This window comes from Canis lupus, unplaced genomic scaffold, assembly GCF_048164855.1.
Source record: "Canis lupus baileyi unplaced genomic scaffold, mCanLup2.hap1 Scaffold_108, whole genome shotgun sequence".
NCBI classification, from domain to species: Eukaryota; Metazoa; Chordata; class Mammalia; order Carnivora; family Canidae; genus Canis; species Canis lupus.
This window is the reverse complement of record NW_027326482.1, coordinates 33,559-50,000: the sequence shown is the minus strand read 5'-3', so window position 1 is coordinate 50,000 and position 16,442 is coordinate 33,559. Positions and strand designations below refer to the sequence as shown.

Below are 16,442 nucleotides of genomic sequence, written 5' to 3'. Positions count from 1 at the left end.
TATGTATGTATTTATGTACGTACTTCTTTATTCTTTTATTTCTTCATTTATTCATTTATTCATTCGTTTATCTATTTATTTATCTTTCATGTATTTATGTATTTATGTATGTATGTATGTATGTATTTATTTATTTATTTATTTATTTATTTATTTATTTATTATTTATCAGAGACGGAGAGACGGAGAAGCAGGTTCCATCCAGAGCGCCTGACCTGGGACTCTGAGCCCGCGTCTCCAGAACCACGCCCTGGGCTGAAGGCGGAGCTCGACCCCCGAGCGGCCGGGCCGTTGCCCCGAGTTTGTCTTTGTTTGTATGTATGTGCATTTATGTATGTATGTATGTACGTACGTACTTACTTGCTTACTTACTATTTATTCATTTTCTTTTCTTTCTTTCTTTCTTTCTTTCTTTCTTTCTTTCTTTCTTTCTTTCTTTCTTTCTTTCTTTCTTTCATCAGACACAGACGGAGACGGAGAAGCAGGCTCCATCCAGAGCGCCTGACCTGGGACTCTGAGCCCGCGTCTCCAGGACCACGCCCTGGGCTGAAGGCGGAGCTCGACCCCCGAGCGGCCGGGCCGTTGCCGCAAGTTTACCTTTTTTTTCCTTCTCTTTTTTTGGAAGGTTTGTTTGTGTCCTTGCGTGGAGCCTGCTTCTTCTCCCTCTGCCTAGGTCTCTGCCCCTTCCTCTCTCCTCTCTCCTCTCTCTCTCTCTCTCTCTCTCTCTCTCCCTCCCTACGTTCGGACTTCTAGGTCACCCCATCAGAAAGATGCCTCGTGGGATGGGACCCAAGAGGTGGTCCAGAGAAATAAGGACCCGATCTCCCCCCCCCCCCAACCCCCCGCCACTTCCCTTGAGTCCAAATCATGAAGAAGACGGGGAAAGCAGGCCAGGCAGGCGGACGCCGGAAATCCCAAGTCCACACGCACGCACGAGCACCAGAACTGATGCCCAACCCACTCCACCTCTTTCAGAGGGCTGAGAGGGAGGCAACCACGGACAAAGCCTGTTTTCCAGGACGAAACCGAGATGAAGGAACAGGCGGAGGTGGAGGCGGAAGGCTGGAAGGTTGACGGATAAGAGAAAGGAAAAGAGGGACGGACGCCTGGGTGGCTCAGTGGTTGGGCGGCTGCCTTCCTCTCGGGGCTGGATGCGGGGCGGGGGTTGGGGAGGTGGAAGGGGTACCCTGGGCTCGTGTGCCCGCATCGGGTTCCCTGCGGGGAGCCTGCTTCTCCCTCTGCCTGTGTCTCTGCCTCTCTCTCTCTCTCTCTGTGACTATCATAAATAAATAAAAATTTAAAAAAAAAAAAAAAGAACGAGAGAAGGCAGCTGGAGAAACTACATGCGAACGCAGACGGTAGACACAACCCCAGGGGGGAGGGCTGGGCTCCGTGAGGGGTGGGACAGAGGCCAGCGGTTTCCACGAAGAGCCTTTCGATGGACTGCTGAATGGACTGGATCTGCGGCTTTGGCTGCGAGCCTCCTTGGATGGTGACGGGACAGGCGAGGACAGGCCCGGACACCCCGCAGGCCCGCCCGAGGGCCTGCTTGGAGCGCACGAACACGTAGGGCACGTTCTTCTCTTCACGCGGCAGGCAGGCAGGCGGGCGGCGGACGGTGCGGGATGATCTCCAGGGGCTCGGCGTCTGCAGCCAGCCATCAGGATGAACTCAGAGATGCCTCTCCACAGAGGGTTTTGGTGGCTTCGTGGGCTCCTTTCCGAAGCTGCTTGTAGTTACGGGACTGCTGAACACGCGTCCAGGAGTTTCTTGGGGAGGTGGGCATCTGCCAGGGGGTAGGCCTTCGGATTCACATCAGCCTCAGTCATCTCTGCGTATCCGCGGTCCCTGTGGGTTTCCTGTAAAAAGACGTGTCCTGGGAGCTACCTATCACCGTCACACTTCATACGGATAACCGGTTTTGTCCCCACGCGCCCCCGCCCCCGCCGCCGTTGGGGTGGGCGGTGGGATGTGCTGTGCTCCCGTCACAGTTTGTGGGCCTGGAATGGTGGTGATCGAGATAGACCCTTCCGCCACCTCATTACAAAGAAACAAGACACGTGTGGTGTCTTCTTAGACCCACAGGCACAGAAAAGAAAAGGAGAACTACTTATCCCCTTGTTCCACCGGGACCCACCCGGATGCCATGCCCATGCCGGAGGGTCCAGGCCCCGAGGGACGGGCGTACTCAACTTTGCTGTGAACTCAACGGATTAGTGGAGTTGTGCCTCTGAGGATTTGTCCACGGAAACTACTTCAAATGATCGATTTTGTCCGTCTCGTGTACTTTTCCTTGTGACGAGCAAGCAGGTTAAAAAAAAAGAAAAAGAAAAAAATGAAAAAAGGGGGGAATCCCTGCGTGGCGCAGCGGTTTGGCGCCTGCCCTTGGCCCAGGGCGCGATCCTGGAGACCCGGGATCGAGTCCCACGTCGGGCTCCCGGTGCATGGAGCCTGCTTCTCTCTCTGCCTATGTCTCTGCCTCTCTTTCTCTCTCTCTCTCTCTCTCTCTCTCTCTCTCTCTCTCTCTCTCTCTCTCTCCCCCCCCCCGACTATCATAAATAAATAAATAAATAAATAAATAAATAAATAAATAAATAAATAAATAGTCTATAGGTTAAACTTTTACAATAGCTTCCCAAATCTTTGGTGACCTGGAACTTTGAAGGTGTAACTAGCTTAATTGATAAATTGGGTTCAGTTCATCGGATACCTGGCGTCTGTCTTTCCAACAGAAAGGTAAAATACTAAAGTGTGAGTCAGTAAGACACCCAAGGTGGTTTTTTTGTTTTGTGGTGTTGTGTTTTCCTCCCCCACCCCTTGCCCTTTTCTTCCTTCCCCCCCCCCTCCCCCCACCTCAGTTTTTGTGTTTCTCTTTTGTCTGATTCAGGAAACCTGCAGATACCTGGGTGTGTCAGTAAACGTGTTTCAGGTTGGTTTGTTCGTTTCTCTTTTCCTTCCTCTTTTTTTTTTTTAATTTTAATTCACAATTCATCACACACACACACACACACACACACACACACACACACACGGGCAGAGGGAGAAGCGGGCACCCTGCAGGACCGCTGAGCCACCCAGGGATCCCCTGTTTCGTGCTTCCTTCACAATTGTATCATACAGGGCAGCCCGTGTGGCTCAGCGTTTTAGTGCCGCCTTCAGCCCAGGGCGTGATCCTGGAGTCCCGGGATCGAGTCCCACGTCAGGCTCCCTGCACTGGAGCCTGCTTCTCCCTCTGTGTCTTTGCCCCCCCCCCCCTCTCTTAAATCTTAAAAAAAAAATTGTGTCCTACATGTTAGGTTTTTACAAAATGAACAGCGGAGAAATAAAAAACCAGCAGAGCCAGGCAGTAGGTAGGAGAGTGCTTTAATGGGGAGCGCTCCTGGGCGAGGTTCCATGACTCGGAGAGGTGGCCAGAGTCAGGGAAGTCGCGCGGGGTTGGGGACTGTGGGGGTTTTGAAGCCTTCTTGGTTCCGACTCTGGATCCGGGTGGGTCCCTAGCCAAATTAGACAAGGGAACACCGTGTCCTTAGGTGATTGGCTGGGAGTAGGGGGGGGATAGTATCAGACGATGGGGAGGGGGCGGGGGCGGTTCCTGGATGGAAAGTTTCGGTTTCCCATCTAGGCTTTGACTCACTGGAGATGATGTGGTGGTCAGGGATGCTTTGACGGGAAGATCAGCCATTTTGACCCAGTTTGAGATGTCCGCCATTTTGGGTGCCCCTGTCTCTCAGCCAGCCCAACAATACATACACAAACACACACACACACACACACACACACACACACGTGTTTCTAAAAACTATCACATGTATTCATACATTTGACAATCTAAGGATTTCTGGTACGATAGACAATGTGCCCGTGGTTCCTACTGACTTTTCACCAGAGACTGAGGTTTCTAGGAGTTAACAGTCTGCCGCCTGGGTGGCTCAGCGGTTGAGGGGTTGAGCATCGGCCTTTGGGTCAGGGCCCAATTCTGGGGCGGCGGGGGGGGAGGTATCCGAGTCCGGACCCCTTTCCACATCTGGCTCCTTGTGGGGAGCCTGCTTCTGCCTATGTCTCTGTCTCTGTCTCCCTCCCTCCCTCTCTTCCCCCTTCACAAAGTTCTCTCTCTCTCTCTCTCTCTCTCTCTCTCTCTCTCCTCTCTCAAAAAGTGTAAAATAAGTACAATTTTAAAAAATCTGCCACATGGAATCGAGACTACTGGTTAACGATAAGGAAAACAACCTCTGTGTGTGAGATAGTAGGAGACATGTAGAATAGATACAAGGCATGAAAATACGGGTGGTGGTGGTGGTGGTTAAAGAAAATGAATCGGGGATCCCTGGGTGGCGCAGTGGTTTGGCGCCTGCCTTTGGCCCAGGGCACGATCCTGGAGACCTGGGATAGAATCCCACATCAGGCTCCCGGTGCATGGAGCCTGCTTCTCCCTCTGCCTGTGTCTCTGCCTCTCTCTCTCTCTCTCTCTCTGTGACTATCATAAATAAATAAAATAAAATAAAATAAAATAAAATAAAATAAAATAAAATAAAATAAAAAAGAAAATGAATCTGTCCTGAAATGACTCTGGCTTTTTTTTTTTTTTTTTTTAAGATTTTATTTACTTATTCACGAGAGACACAGGGACAGGCAGAGACAAGGGAAGCAGGCTCTATGCGAGGACCCTGATATGGGACTCGGTCCCAGGAGTCTGGGATCACGCCCTGAGCTGAAGCCAGACGCTCAAACGCTGAGGCACAGGGGCGTCCCAAAGCCTGGCTATTTAGAGAAAGAACACTTAAGACTGACGGAATGGAAAAAGAAATTATAGAAGGGATTTATGAAGGAGATTTTTGAGATTTGTTTTTTGTTTTCTGTTTTTTATTTTTTTGGATTTTATTTATGTATTCATGGGAGAGAGACAGAGACAGAGAGAGAGACAGAGAGAAGGAGAGTAACAGAGACAGAGACAGAGAGAAAGACAGAGAAAGAGAGAGACAAAGAGAGACAGAGGCACAGAGACAGAGACACAGAGAGATAGAGAGAGACAGAGAAAGCAAGACAGAGACAAAGAGAGACAGAGATAGAGAAAGAGAGAGACACAGAGAAGGAGAGAGACAGGGAGAGAGAGAGAGACAAAGAGAGAGACAGAGAGATAAAGAGAGACAGAAGGGGAGAGAGACACAGAGAAAAGAGAGGCAGAGAGATAAACAGAGGCAGAGACAGAGACAGAGAGAAGGGGAGAGAGAGACAAAGAGAGAGAGACAGAGAAAAGAGAGGCAGAGAGACACAGAGAGACAGACACAGAGAGAGGCAGAGACAGAGAAAGAGAGAGAGACAGAGAGAAGGGGAGAGAGAGACAAAGAGACAGAGAAAAGGGGCAGAGAGATAAAGAGAGACAGAGACAGAGAGACAGACACAGAGACACAGTGAGGCAGAGACAGAGAAAGAGAGAGACAGACAGAGAGACACACACACAGAGAGAGAGAGAGAGAGGCAGAGACACAGGCAGGGGAAGAAGTAGGCTCCACGTGGGGAGCCCGATGTGGGTCTGGATCCCAGGACCCTTGGGATCAGGCCCTGAGCCAAAGGCAGACCTTCCACCGCTGAGCCACCCAAGGCGTCCCAGAAGCAGACTCTTTGAAAAGGGATTGCAGGCGTGGTCAGGACGGACTGAGATTGGGAGAAGTGGGTTTTACTACTACACTGGTGTACAACTGAGATTTGGCTCTTCTCTCTGCTAAAATGGCGAGATTCTCTTGCATTGGTAGTCTACTCTTGATAAGAGTGTGAACAGAGAAGAAAAGACAAAGACAAGGTGCTTTTTTGTTTGGTTGGTTGGCTTGGTTTGGTGTGGTTTGGTTGGGGGTTTTTTGTTTGTTTTTTGGGGTGTGTGTGTGTGTGTGTGTGTGTGTGTGTGTGTCTCTCCCTTTACCTGCCCAGAACAGCAAGGTTTTTAGATTCCCTTTTTTTTTTTTTTTTTTTTTTGGTTGTTCTTGTTTCACTTTTTTTGGTATTTACTTATTTATTTTATTTTTTGGGTTCGTTTGTATCCGGTCTTCCCCTACTACGTAAGAGTGAAAACTTCTCCACGGTAAAGGAGCTTCATTTTGGGGACAACTCTAAAAGCACCTGTAGAATCTCCTAGGGGCCACCTCGGCGAAAGAGACACTGAAGATTTCCGTTTTGTTATGATCCGTGATCCTTTGTAGGCATGTGCCTTGAAAACTTCTGAGATGTTTTTGGTTGGCTGGTTGGCTGCCTGTCTGTCTGTCTGTCTACTGGTCCCTTCATCCGTTCGTGGATTCTCAGCGGATCCCAGAATGCCAAACCCTAAATAGAGTCTCTTGACTACTATAGGTCGTTTACCTGCTATGGGAAGGCACATGAGAAGCACTGTCAGACAAAGAACCATAAGCCCTCTTAGATTACATTGTGTGGGTGAATGCTGCCGGTGTTCCGAACAGGAAATGAAATTCCTAAACTTGTAACGTGTCCTGGTAGAGTGCCGTCACTCCACATTCGAACTGTTTAAATGCTCTGCGTACGTGCATGTGTGTTGTGTGTGTGTGTGTATGTGTGTGTGACAGAAACTGGTCGGATTTTCCTCTCGACTGCATTATAATGAATTCTCATTGGGTCTTTAGGCACGTCCATCCGTGGGTGACCTCCCTGTCACGTGCAGGTGTTGTTAGGAAGGTCTTGCAACAATGCGGTCCACTTTTCAGAAGATTCGCGGAAAGGACTCTGGACGAATCCCGGTGTCTGGTCACCCTGAGATTGTCCAACTACATACAGTAGGAGTTGCCGGAACTAATGAAAAAGCTGCATGGAAACCGAACAGAAAGGAACAACGTGGAACTGAATGAGGTCCACGAAACCCTGAACAGAGTTCAGAAACTCTCAGTGAGTCATCTTCCTTTTTTTTGGCGATTGTTAAATCCTCTTCAGAAGGTCGGTGGGAATCCGTGCTCATTGCCACCAGACACCGTTGGAAGGATCCGCTGTATCACCAAGGCCTTCCTTGAGTAGAATGGCGTCTGTTTTTCTTTCTTTCGACCTCCCCCGGTCCCCACGCCGCCCTCCCCTCCTCCCTCCCCTCCCTTTCTCCCCCCCGCCCCCCACCCGGCCCCGGCCCCGGCCCCGGCCCCCGGGGTCCATTTGTCAAAGTGATCTCTATTGACCGAGCGGGCCAGGGGCCCCTGGAATCGCATCCTAAGACTCAGATAGGATCAGACAGCCTGGAGACACTCAGATCCACTTCTCGGGAGCCACCCGAGCCCCTCGGAAACCGTGAGCCTGATACCTTCCTTCCAGAGGTCGCCGCGGCCTCACTGGGCGAGTCAAGAGTGCCACCTCCTGGCGGACGAAACCGAGAGTCAGCTGCTTAACCCCAGCGAGCCTCCCAGGTTGCCCCTACGAGGTGCTTGGAAATGCTGAGGCTCAACGACACCGGAACCACAACAACCGGAAGAACAGAAAAGAAGAGCAAAAGAAATGCTGAAGTTCTTCCTTCTGGCCTTGCCTTTACAGGAGTGTGCCGTCTGCGACCACGCCTGTCTCCGCGGACAGGAAGAAAAGAGTCCAGATGGCTGAACCGGGGTTCTGCACTCTGCGGACCACAGGAACCCCCTCCAGCCTGACCCAGGAACTCCCTTACTCTGAGCCAGGGACAGGAGGTCTTGTTTTGTGTTTCGGTTGTGGTCCAAAAGACAGGCGTCACCTACGATGGAACCTTGTAACCCTTTCTAAGCCTAGAGTCGCTCAGCGGCATTACATACGTTCACACATCCTCCTCGCCAAGTTATCTTTCCATTCCATTTTTTTACTCTCTTTTTTGAAACTCTTTAAATTTTATTTATTTATTTGTTCGTTCGTGCATGCATTCATTCATTCATTCATTGTTTGTTTGTTTATTATTTTAAAGGATTTTTTTATTGAGAGAGAGAGAGAGAGAGAGAGAGAGAGAGAGAGAGAGACAGAGACACAGAGGGAGAAGCAGGCTCCATGCAGGGAGCCCGATGTGGGACTGGATCCCGGGTCTCCAGGATCACACCCCAGGCTGCAGGTGGCGCCAAACCGCTGCGCCACCGGGGCTGCCCTCCATTTTTTTACTCTTAAGTTTAATTTCTTACACTGTATTGATCGGGCACCCGATCTCTCTCTCTCTCTCTCTCTCTCTCTCTCTCTCTCGAATAAATTAAATATTTAAAAAATAAATAAATAAATAAACTGTATTTATTCACGGGAGACACACAGAGAGAGGCCGGGACGCAGGCAGAGGGAGAAGCAGGCTCCACGCGGGGGGGGGGGGGGGGGGGGGGGGGGCCGGTGCGGTGCTGGATCCCCAAAAAGCCGTGATGACGCCCGCCCGGAGCCCAGTCGAAGGCAGACGCTCAAACTCGGGTATGCCACCCGAGCACACCTCGTCCGCACCTCTTCCTTCCCACCGCCACCCACCCTCTTGTGCGTTCGTCGGGTTCCCACACACAGGACCTCGTCCTCCAGGTGTATCCCTAGACACACCCTAGCACCCTAGGATCCCCAACGAGGGAATAGGTTCAGATGGGACCGATGCTCATGTGACCGTGCTCCTGTTTGAGGACTGTCCTCGGTTGCTGTAGCGGTGACGGCGAGACAAAGGGTCTCTCTCCACACACCGCACAGGCGGGTGGGGGGCATGCCCCGAGTGGGGCAGATGTCCCCATCCCAAGGAGGCGGAGGAGGAAAGCCACCCCAAGGCCCCTCTTTGGTGCCTGTCCTGTGTCAGGAAACGCTACTGACCTGGGTGGATCCGGACCAGGCTGTGTCCGTCCCAGCTGCCCTGGGATCCCACACTCCTCACACCTGGACCCACCGGTGTGGCGCCTGCCTTTCCGGCTCTGCCTGCCTGCCTAACTATCTCTGCATCCAACTTGCAACTTTCAGTCCGTGAGCTTAGGGGCTTCGACTCTCTGGGTCTTGCTAGAACCCAAACAGAGAAAGACGTTTGCCATACCATAGATACCACTTTCAATTAAGCATCTGTGAAATGATGATTATGGAGGAAGGAAATTCTCAGCCTTGAACGTTTCTGGGCCCTGCTCCATTGGCTTTCACACTGACCCAGGCCCAAACGGCTCCCAGAAAACTCAGCACTAGTTGGGCTCTATTTCCGTGCCACTGAGTGCACGTTGCCTGTCTGCCTCCCCTAAAAAGTCAAGCAACGGGGATGCCTGGGTAGCTCCGTGTTCAGCATCTGCCTTGAGGTCAGTCATCATCCTGGGGTCCTGGGGCCCCGACTCCCACTTGGGGCTCCCCGCGGGGAGCCTGCTTCTCTCTGCATCTGTCAATACCTGTCTCTGTGTGTCTCTCATGGATAAATAAAGAACATCTCTAAAACAGGAAAGAATGAATGATTAATTAAAAGGACTGACTGACTGGACTGATCGACTGACCGACCGACCGGCTGAATGAATGTATACATAAGCAAGCCAGGAAGGAAGGAAGCAAGCAAGCAAGCAAATAAATGAACAAATGAAATCGATGAAGGGCTGCGTGGCTGCTGGCTGGCACTGTGGGTGGAGTGTGGGACTCTATATTTCTCGGTTGTGAGGACGAGCCCTAACCTGGGTGTAAACATCGCATACACCTAAAATCTTTTGAAAATAAAACAATGAAAAGAAAAGAAAAGAAAAGAAAAGAAAAGAAAAGAAAAGAAAAGAAAAGAAAAAGGTGGGCAGCCCGGGTGGCTCGGCGGTTGAGCGCGGCCTTCAGCCCGGGGCCTGATCCTGGAGGCCCGGCATCAGAGTCCCACGTCGGGCTCCCAGCATGGAGCCTGCTTCTCCCTCTGCCTGTGTGTCGGTCCGACTCTCCCACTCACTGTGTCTCAGGAGAAAATAAACAGAATCTTTACAAAAAGGGAAAAGAAGTGTTGTTTTGTTTTGTTTTGTTTTGTTTCGATCGGATTGATCGATCGCTAAAAGGCAACCTGCCAAAACTGACGATGAGAAAACGGAAGAAAACCTTCCTGGTTCCCATAGAGTTCAAGCCCTACAGCCTTGCCCGTACCAAGATCAGAGAATAAACTGTCCACTCTCTACGGCGTCCCTCCTCCCGAGGACGCCCCAGCTCCTTATGGAGCATGCACACGCACGTGCACACGCACAGAAAAGCGGGGTGAACCGAACCAGACCCTAGAGAACCCTGCAGCGAAGGTTGAGCACAGGACACCCCCACCCCCCCCGCCAGCCACAGGAAACTCCGGCAGGCTACCACTGGACTGCTTAGGGGGCCTATACTTACTTGCAAGTGCTCGCTGACCTGGGACACGTGGAAGGGGAACCTGAGGCTCAGATGGCCCGAACCGGGTGAATGGGGTGCTTTGCTCATGCCTCAATGCTATGCTCTCCACGATTAGAGAAAGCTGGCAATGAGGCCAGCCCAGGGACCGGAACCTAACCTAGGAATCCCTCTGGTTCCATCAGTCATGTCCCGACTGTTGGTGAGTGAGGAACCAGTGCTCGGCTCGCTCGGGGAGACAGACGCTCTGGTCTTCTTCGGGTTGGGTTGTTGCTGCGGCTTTGGGTATCTTTGCAGGAAACCGGCCTCTTCTCTTTCGAAATGGAAACCAAAGGATGGACGGGGTCCGGACGCGGTCACGCTCGCTGGCCACTGGAGTTGTTGTCACCCAGCCAGCGGGGAGATCGGAACATCGGGTCTTTCGTGACCTCTCCACAGATAGATAGGAGTGAGACCAAGGCTATATACTTTGTTGGCGTCTCGTCTGTGTCTACGTGTCCCTGTGGGTTCTACGAGGGAGAGGTTTCCTCTACCTCCGGATGCTATATTGCTAACATCCCTTTGTAAAGGAACTGTAGCTTATGGGATCCCTGGGTGGCGCAGCGGTTTGGCGCCTGCCTTTGGCCCAGGGCGCGATCCTGGAGACCCGGGATCGAATCCCACGTCGGGCTCCCGGTGCATGGAGCCTGCTTCTCCTTCTGCCTATGTCTCTGCCTCTCTCTCTCTCTCTCTCTCTCTCTCTCTCTCTGTGTGACTATCATAAATAAATAAAAATTAAAAAAAAAAAAAAAAGGAACTGTAGGTTAGGAGTTCAAAGGCTGGCGCGGGTAAACATCATCGGAACAGGACAGCTCGGAGCGATAAGGAGGAGTGCCAATATTTCACAAGTTCCCACGATCTGGGATGAAGTTCTGTTCGTTCGTTCCCGATCATGCGGGTCTGGGATCCTTTCCTGCATCCGTCTCCTTGCGGGGGGGGGGGGGGGGGGGGGACCTGCTTCTGCCCATGTCTCTGTCTCTGTCTCTGTCTCTCTCTCACACACAGGAATAAAGAAACCAAATAGTGTAAAAAAGGAAAGATGCTCGGTCTCCCACTCTCTCCCTCTCCCTCCTCCTCCTCCTCCCCCTTCCCCCCTTCACACAGTGCTCTCTCTCTGAAAGGAAGTTAATATATTACAATTTTGCAAAAGCCTGCCAATGGAATGGAGACTACTGGAGAACGAGAAGGAAAACAATTCCGTGTGTGACAAGTAGGAGATGTGTAGGAAACGTACAAGGCGTGAGAATACATGTTTTGGTGAGGGAAAAGAAAATAATTCTGTCCTGAAATGAGCCTGGCTATTTTTTTCTTTTTTAAGATTTTATTTACTTATTCAGAAGGAAGGGAGTGGAGGGAGGGAGGGAGGGAGGGAGGGAGTGAGGGAGGGACAGAGAGAGGCAGAGAGAGGGAAAAGAAGGCTCCATGCAAGGAGCCCGCTATGGGACCTGAGCCAAAGGCAGAGGCTTAACCACTGAAACACCCAGGCGTCCCGGAAGCAGATTTTTTTGAAAAGGAATTGTAGGCATGGTCAGGACAGACTGAGATTGGGAGAAGTGAGCTTTACTAGTACACTGGTATAGCATTAAGACTCGGCTCTTGTCTCTGTTAAAATGAAGAGATTTCCTTGCGTTGGTAGTCTCATCATGGCAAGGGATTGTGAACAGAGAAGAGAAAAATATATTATTATTATTTTCTCTCTCCGGACCAGCCAGGTTTTTATATTCCTTTTTATCCGCGAATTACCTCCGTGAGAGAGTGAAAACTTCTCAATATTAAAGGAGCTACATTTTGGAGACAACTCTATAAGCTCCTGTGGAATCTCCTAGGGCCACCCTGGCGAAACAGATACTGACATTGTTTTCAGTTTTGTAATGACCCGTGATCCTTTATAGGCCCGGGCCTTGAAAGCTTCTGAGATGTTGGTTGGTTGGTTGGTTGGTTGGTTGGTTGGTTGGATGGATGGATGGTTTGTGTATCTGGCTGGTCGGCTGGCTGCCCGGCTGTTTGCTGGTTCCTTCATCCGGTCATGGATTTTCAGCGGATCCCAGAAAAGTCTAGCCCTAGGTTGAGTCTCTTGACTAACATAGGTCGTTTACCTGCTATGTGAAGGCACGTGAGAAGCAGCGTCAGACAAAGAATCATAAGCCCTCTTAGATTATATTGGTTGCGTGAATGCTGTGGGTGTTCCAAAAGCGACGTAAATTCGTTAAGTGGTAACGTGCCCCGGTACATTGTTAAAATGCCGTGTGTGACAAATCATAATCCGTTTTTCTTCTCGACTGCACTCTAGCCAACTCTCCTCGGGTCTTTAACCACGTCCACCGGTGACCGCCATGTCATGTACATGCCATGTTCTTTCTGTTTTTTTTTTTTTTAATTTCTTATTCATTTATGATAGTCACAGAGAGAGAGAGAGAGAGAGGCAGAGACACAGGCAGAGGGAGAAGCAGGCTCCATGCACCGGGAGCCTGATGTGGGATTCGATCCCGGGTCTCCAGGATCGCGCCCTGGGCCAAAGGCAGGCGCCAAACCGCTGCGCCACCCAGGGACAGGGATCCCTACATGCCATGTTCTGATGCTCTTGCAAAAACAAACAAAACACACACACACACACACACACACACACACACGCACATTTATTTATTTATTTATTTATTTATTTATTTTTTATTTATCCCAGATTCCAGAAGAACCACGCAAAGGACTTTTGACACATCTCAGTTTCTGGTCACCCTGAGATCATCGAACAACAGTATGAATTGCCAGAACTAGTGAAATAGCTGCATTTACCCAGAACAAAACCAGGGACTTCTGGGTGCCTCAGCGGTGGAGCCTCTGCCTTGGGCTTAAGGCGTGACCCCGGAGTCCCGGGTTCGAGCCCCGCATCGGGCTCCCTGCATGGGGCCTGCTTCTCTCTCTCTCTCTCTCTCTCTCTCTCATACATAAATAAAATCTTAAACAAACAGAACTAAAAGGAACAACATGGAACTGAAAAGAGCGAAAGACAATGATGACCGGTTTCTTTGTTTTTGTTTTTTAAAGACTTTATTTAGTTATTCACGAGAGACACAATGAGAGAGAGGCAGAGACACAGGCAGAGGGAGAAGCAGGCTCTGCAGGGAGAGACCGATGAGGGACTCCAGGATCACACCCTGAGCCAAAGACAGCTGCTCCCACCGCTGAACCACCCAGGCGTCCTGATGACCCTTTTTTAAGGACTCTTGTTCAAATCACTGCTGATCCCCTCATGTTTGCTCTTCCAGTTTGAAGGAAACTTTGTCTGTAGAGATATCTATACCTTAGAGAAATTGGAGGAACGAGTGAGTTTGTAAACAAATTAAAATCCTTATCCTTGGGCAGCCCTGGTGACTCAGCGGTTTAGCGCTGCCTTCAGCCCAGGCCGTGATCCTGGAGACCCTGCATGGAGCCTGCTTCTCCCTCTGCCTGTGTCTCTGCCTCTCTCTCTCTCTCTCTCTCTCTCTCTCTCTCTGTGTGTGCGTTTGTGTCTCTCATGAATAAATACATAAAATCTAAAGAAAAAAAAATCTTTAAAATCCTTATCTTTTCTCCCTACCTGTGACCCGTCAGTGTTCAGAAACTCTCAGTGAGTTATCTTTTTTCTTTTCTTTTCTTTTCTTTTCTTTTTTTCTTTTTCTCTCTTTCTCTCTCTTTTTCTAATGAGTTATCTTTCTTTTATGGCAATTGCCAATCATCTGCGTGAGGTCTGTTCCGTGGGAATATGTTCTCATTGTGACCGGCCACTGTTGGAAGAATCCCTTGTATCACCAAGACCTGCCTTCCTTGAGTGCAATGGCATCTGTTTTTCTTTTCTCTTCTCTTCCTCCGCCCCCCCCCCCCCCCCCCCCCGCCCCGGTTTATTTTTCAGAGTGATCTCTACTCCCAACGTAGGGCTCGCACTCACGGCCTGGAGGTCAAGAGTCGTGCTCTCTACTGACCGAGCGGGCCAGGGGCCCCTGGAATCGCATCCTAAGACTCGGATAGGATCAGACAGCCTGGAGACACTCAGATCCACTTCTCGGGAGCCACCCGAGCCCCTCGGAAACCGTGAGCCTGATACCTTCCTTCCAGAGGTCGCCGCGGCCTCACTGGGCGAGTCAAGAGTGCCACCTCCTGGCGGATGAAACCGAGAGTCAGCTGCTTAACCCCAGCGAGCCTCCCAGGTTGCCCCTACGAGGTGCTTGGAAATGCGGAGGTTCTTCCCTCTTGCCTTGCTTTTTTTTTTTTTTTTCTTTTTTTTTTCTTTTATTTATTTACTTATGATAGTCACACAGAGAGAGAGAGGCAGAGACACAGGCAGAGGGAGAAGCAGGCTCCATGCACCGGGAGCCTGATATGGGATTCGATCCCGGATCTCCAGGATCGCGCCCTGGGCCAAAGGCAGGCGCCAAACGGCTGCGCCACCCAGGGATCCCCTCTTGCCTTGCTTTTGCAGGGCTGACGACAGTGACCACGTCTGTCTACCTGGCGAGGCAGAAACAATTCCAGGTTGCTGAACCCTGGTTTTCCACACTGCGGACGACAGGATATCACCCCCTCCCCCTCTTTCAACCTGACCCAGGAATTCCCTTACTCTGAGCCAAGGACAGGGTGGGGGGGTGGGGGTGGGGTCTTGTTGTTGTTGTTGTTGTTTGTTTTTGTTTGTTTTGCTTTTCTTCCCCCCAGTTGTGGTAAAAAGAAAAATAGACGTCACCTAAAATGGAATGTTGTAGTCGTTTCTTTCTTTCTTTTTTTTAATATTTTATTTATTTATTCACGAGAGACACAGAGACAGAGACACAGGCAGAGGGAGAAGCAGACTCTATGCAGGGAGCCTGACGTGGGACTCGATCCTGGGTCTCCAGGATCAGGCCCTGGGCTGAAGGCAGACGCTAAACCGCTGAGCCACCCGGGGATCCCTGGACGCTCCACCGCTGAGCCACCCAGGCGCTCCATACATACTTAAGTTATTGAGAGTTTGTTCCTTCATTTTTCATCATCTCTAGACCCAACGTGGGGCTCAAACTCACAACCCTGACTGCAATCAAAAGTTGAGTGCTCTTCTGACGGAGCGGGCCTGCCGGGGCCTGGGGCCCGGGGCCGGGCCGGGGGGCCCCCCCCCCCCCCCCCCCCCCCCCCGGGAGCTTCTGCCCTTTCATGTTTTCAAGCTCAGAGTCACGTTTTGTCCGGGGAGGGCCCCACCCCCCAACCCCTCCGTGCGGAGGTGCCATCTGTCGGGCTGGTTCATGTTTGTCCATCTTCCTTACTCCTTTTAGTAGACAGAAGGTGGCTTGTGACACAGCCGGGGACTACTTCGAATGAGACTGAGGATTTCCCTTGGGAAGTGGGTGCGAGAGGGAGGACAGGTCGATGGGGAACCAGGAGACTGTTGGCCCGTCGCTTTAGAGGAAAGAGTGTCCTTGTTGGGCCCTCACCCAGGGTGGATGAGTCAGAACTGTCCCTGGCCAGGCCTCCCTTAGTCCTTCGCCCATATCACTCCATGCCTGTGTTTGGCCTCTGGACCCTAAGACACCACGGTGGTCATGTGTTTAACTCCCCATCAGATTCACCAGTCCCCGCCATGCCACGCCCTCCCAGACGCACCCCCACCCCTGGAAGGCATTAAGAGTGAGATGGCATCCTCCACATCCAGGATTGATTCCCAAAGGGTTTATTGGGGTTTCCTGGGTCAGGAAACCAGGAGGGGTCGCTTTTGGACCCCAAACAATGTGAGTTCTTCAGACATCCTCTTTGCCCTTCTCTTTCCCCCTCCCCTCCCCTCCTCTCCTCTCCTCTTCTCTTCTCTTTTCTTCTCTCCCCTCCCCCACAGCTTGGGAGCCGCAGCCTGAGGGTTTGGGGGAGGTGCAGAAAGCCATTCAATGGAGAGAAGTCCCAGGCTCGGACTTTAACAGACAGCCATGTGCATTTGAATGAAATGATTGAATGAGGGCCATTGGAATGGATGGCCCTGAACCTCCCTTCTGCCACCCGCCACCCTCCATCCCCACCCCCAACCAACCCTGAGTCCTCTGGTGGATTTGGAAATGGAAGGCCGGGGTGTGTGTGTGTGTGTGTGTGTGTGTGTGTGTGTGTTTACACGGACGCACCCGCGGAGGGTGGTGGGGCATGCTCACGTTGGCTCCTGC

The 16,442-nt window shown here is 51.2% G+C and overlaps 1 pseudogene; it reads right to left on the bottom strand.

Annotated features, from left to right (window-relative positions):
• Positions 1 to 762: 762 nt before the first annotated feature.
• On the bottom strand, positions 763 to 2,338 carry LOC140629733 (uncharacterized; annotated as a pseudogene).
• Positions 2,339 to 16,442: the final 14,104 nt, after the last annotated feature.